Genomic DNA, 4,480 nt, shown 5'->3' on the forward strand with positions numbered 1-4,480 from the left:
GAGAGAGAGAGGGTCAGGGACGGAGGGAGGAAGATAGAGGGAGGAGAGAGGGAGGGAGGGAGGGAGGGTGGGTAAAAGTGCTGTGAGTGAGGGAGGAATGGGGAGGGGGGAGGGAGGGAGGGAGTGACAGGCAGCCGGGAGGAAGGAGGGTGAATAAGAGAGGGAGGGAGGGAGGGATAGGGAGGGAGAAGGGTAAAAGTGCTCGGGAGGGGAGGGGAGGGGTTATATATGGAGGCAGAAGGGGGAGTGCAGGAAAGAGAGAAGGGGAGAGAGAGAGGGAGGGAGGGGAGGGGAGGGGAGGGGAGAGAAGGAGAGGGGAGGGGAGTTATATATGGAGGCAGGAAATGGGAGGGGAGTAAAGAGAGAAGGGGGAGAGAGAGAAAGGAAGGGGGGAGGGAAGGGGAGGGGAAGATGGAAGCGGAGAGAAAGGTGAGTCTAAGGGAGGAGAAAGGAAGGAGGAGGAAGAGGGAAGTAGGAGAGGTAGGGAGAGATTGAGAGACTGGAGGGAGAGGAGAAGAGTGGAGTGAGAGAGAGAGAGAAGAGGAGAGGAGAGGAAGAGGAGGAGGAGGAGGTGAGTAGAGGGAGGGGAGGGGAGAATGATGGAAGAGGAAATGAGAGAGAGAGAGAGAGAGAGATTAAAGATGGAAGGAAGGGGTACGACATAGAGGGAGAAGGAAGGAGGGAAAGAAGGAAAGGAAGAAAGAAGGAAGAAGAATGGGGAGGAGGAGGAGGAGGAGAATGGAAGGAGGGGGAGGGAGGGAGGAAAGGGGAGGGTACAGGTGGAGAGGATGGAGAGAAGGGAGGAGGAGGAGGGAGGGGGAGGAAGGTTGGAGAAACGGTGGAGGAAAAGAATGAGAAGAGGAGGAGGGAGGGGTGTAAGAAGAGGGGAGGGAGGAGGGGGAGGTAGGGAAGTGGAGGGGGAAGAAGAAGGAGGAAGAGATAGGCGCGTGGAGCAAGGGGAGAGAAGGAGAGAGGCAGAGGAAGAGGGGAGAGAAGAGGGGGAAGGGAGGAGGAGAAGAGAAGAGGGGGTAAGGGAGGAGAGGGGAGAGGAGCAGGAGGGGGAGGGAGAGGCAAAAGGAAGGGAGAGAGAGAGAGAGGAAGAGGAGAGAATGAGGAAGAGGGGAGGAAATGAGAGTGGGAGGAAAGAGAGAGAGGAGAGGGGAGAAAGGGGAGGGAGTAAGTGTGTTGTAAGGGGGATGGAGGGAGGGGGAGGGGGAGGGTAGACGCAGGGTCGGGAGAGGAGGGGAGGGAAGCCGAGGGGAGAAGGGAGGAGGGGAGGAAAGCTGACAGTGCGCTGTTATGAGGGGAGGGAGGGAGGGAGGCAGGCTGGGAGGGGATGGTGTGAGCAGGAGGGAGGGAGGGAGGGAGGGAAGGGGGAGGAGATAGACAAGAGAGTGGGTCGAAGGTGGGAGGGAGGGACGGAGGGAGGGAGGGAGGGGGAGGGGGAGGGACCGAGAGGAGTGGGAGGGGGAGGGAGGGGAGGGGGGAGATACTGGAGAAGGGAGGATGGGAGGGAAGGAGAGAACTAGACGAATGGGGGGAGGGAAGTAAGTAGAAACTGGAGAGGGAGGGGAGGGAGAGAGGGGGGAGGCAGTGAGAGAGGGGAGTGGAGGGAGGAGCTCGAGAGGGGAGGAGGGCGAGAAGGGGGAGGAAGGAGGAACGGGTATGAATAGGATAAGGGAGGGAGGGAGGGAGGGAGGAGAGGAAAGGAGGGGAGGGAGGGAGGAACAGAAGACAAGAAAAGAGATGAGGAGGGAGAGACGGGAAGAGGAAGAGAGGAAGAGAGTGAAGAAAAAGGGAGGAGAGTGGGTCGAAGGAGGGAGGGAGGGAGGGAGGGAGGGAGGGAGAGATGAGAGTGCGTAGTAGGAAAGGAAGGGGGGAGGGAGGGAGGGAGAGACTAGATTAGTAATAGAGGGGAGGAAGGGAGACGAGGAGGGGGGGAGGGGAGTACAAGTGGGTCGAAGGAGGGAGGGAGGGAGGGAAGGGGGGAGGGAGAAGTTCGATTGGGGGAAAGGGAGGAGAAACGGAGAGAGAGAGAGAGAGAGAGAGAGAGAGGTTAGATAGATGGATGGAGTGTGGAAGGAGAGAGAGAGCGAGAAGGGAGGGAGGGATGAGGGGGAAGATAAAAGAGAGGGGGGAGGGGAGGGGAGGGGGAGGTAATAGAGAGGGAGGAAGGGATGATAGTGAACAATAGGGGAGGGAAAGGATAGGAGGGAGGGAGGGGGGGAGGGGAGGGGAGGGGAGGGGAGGGAGAGTGGAAAGGATAGTCCGGAGGGAGGGAGGAAAAGGTTAGGAGGGAGGGAGGGGGGGAGGGAGGGACGTAAGAGGGGAGAGAGAATACTGGACAAGAGTGGACTGTAAGTAGGAGGGTAGGTAGGTACGTAAGTAGGGAGGTAGGTAGGTAGGTAAGCAGGTATGTAGATAGATAGACAAATTGATAGGTAGATAGGCAGATAGATTTATAGATAGACACTAATATAGCTAGCTAGGTAGGTAGGTAGGTACGTAAGGTGGTAGGTAGGTCGGTAGATAGACACTAATATAGCTAGCTAGGTAGGTAGGTAGGTACGTAAGGTGGTAGGTAGGTCGGCAGGTTTATAAGTAGGTAGGTACGTACGTAGGTAGGCAAGTAGGTAACACTACAGGTAGACAGACAGACAGATAGATAGATAGATAGACAGATAAACAGATAGGTAGGTAGGTAAGTAGGGAGGTAAGTAGGTAGGTTGATGTGTAGGTAGGAATGTTGGTAAGTATGGCGATAGGAAAATGAATAGAGTCACACAAGCAGGGAGGTATGTGGCTGTAGGTAAGTAGGTAGGTAGGTAAGTAGGTAGGTAGGTAGGTAGGTAGACAGATAGAATGACAGGGAGACAGGCAGGTAGGCAGATAGATAGATATGCAAATAGATATAAACCTTCTTACTTTAGCCTCCTATTCTAACCACAGCACTGCACCGTAACTCTTATAAGCTACTAGAAGGGGTAGCCGGTGTTGCCCGGGTAAAATCCTACGATCGTGCATTGAGACCCTGGATGGCCATTCCTTGTGGGAGAAGACCCTTGTGTTCTCATTTCATCCTTGGGTTCATTTTCCCAAGGACCTATTCCTACCATGGACCTATTTCCCCACTACCCACCCACTCAACCACCCATCCGTCCATCCTGCCCACCCATCGCACCTATCCGTCCACCCACCAACCCTGCCCACCCATCCATCCACCCCTACCAGTCCTGCCCACCCATCCGACCTGCCGTAGCAAAGAAGATGGGTATAGAAGTTTTTTTTTTTTTTTAATTCTACTGTACGGTAATTGGCTGCCATCTTTCCACCACGTTGAGTATTTCTGAGTACTTATATTCCCCCTTGATTTCCATAAACTCTCTCTCTCTCTCTCTCTCTCTCTCTCTCTCTCTCTCTCTGTAGACATGAAACTCCACGGAAACGCCCCGCCGCATTTACCGCGTACTATACGATATGGACGCGATTTAATTAACAACATTTGGGGGTAACCGGAGGACGATTGCACCCGATTTTTTAAACTTTCAATTTATATCGTTTTTCATTTCGATCGTTTTCAATTTATAACTTTTTCAATTTATATCGTTTTCAATTTATATCGTTTTCAATTTATATCGTTTTCAATTTATTTCGTTTTCAATTTATATCGTTTTCAATTTATTTCGTTTTCAATTTATTTCGTTTTCAATTTATATCGTTTTCAATTACGTCGTTTTCAGTTCAAATCAATAACGTACAAAGGGGATACTAAGGTGTCATGTCCAAAATAAATCGCTAAGGAAGGAGTGTCAGGTAATCTCAAAACCCCTTACTCTGTTCACTCTAACTTGGCCTAAAATGTCCACCTCTCCACCTTGAATGCTGGGCTGTGGCAATGGATTTACACTGCGCTAGTCACGAAGAGGTGCAATGGAGGGAATGTAGAGACAAATTTTTTTCGGCTGAGCTACGTGAAATAAGCTGCAAACGGACGAAAATCTGGGCCAAGTTAAGGTGAAAGGAGTAGAGTCAATTTCTCTCTCAAGCATTGAATTCAAAGCCTAAGACGTATTTAAAAGGCTATTTAAAGATACATATAATTGCAATATAAACAGCTTGAGACATTTAAAAAGCCACAGACATTTAAAAAGTCACAAATATTTAAAAAGCCACAGACATTTAAAAAGCCTCAGACATTTAAAAAGTCAGACATTTAAAAAGCCTCAGACATTTAAAAAGCCAGACATTTAAAAAGCCTCAGACATTTAAAAAGCCAGACATTTAAAAAGCCAAAGACATTTAAAAAGCCAAAGACATTTAAAAAGTCAGACATTTAAAAAGCCACAGACATTTAAAAAGCCTGAGACATTTAAAAAGCCTGAGACATTTAAAAAGTCAGACATTTAAAAAGCCACAGACATTTAAAAAGCCACAGACATTTAAAAAGCCCGAGACATTTAAAAAGCCAGACATTTAAAAA

The sequence above is a fragment of the Coenobita brevimanus genome, chromosome 33 (assembly GCF_032717465.1).
Source record: "Coenobita brevimanus isolate Jiangsu-jjx chromosome 33, ASM3271746v2, whole genome shotgun sequence".
Lineage (NCBI taxonomy): Eukaryota > Metazoa > Arthropoda > Malacostraca > Decapoda > Coenobitidae > Coenobita > Coenobita brevimanus.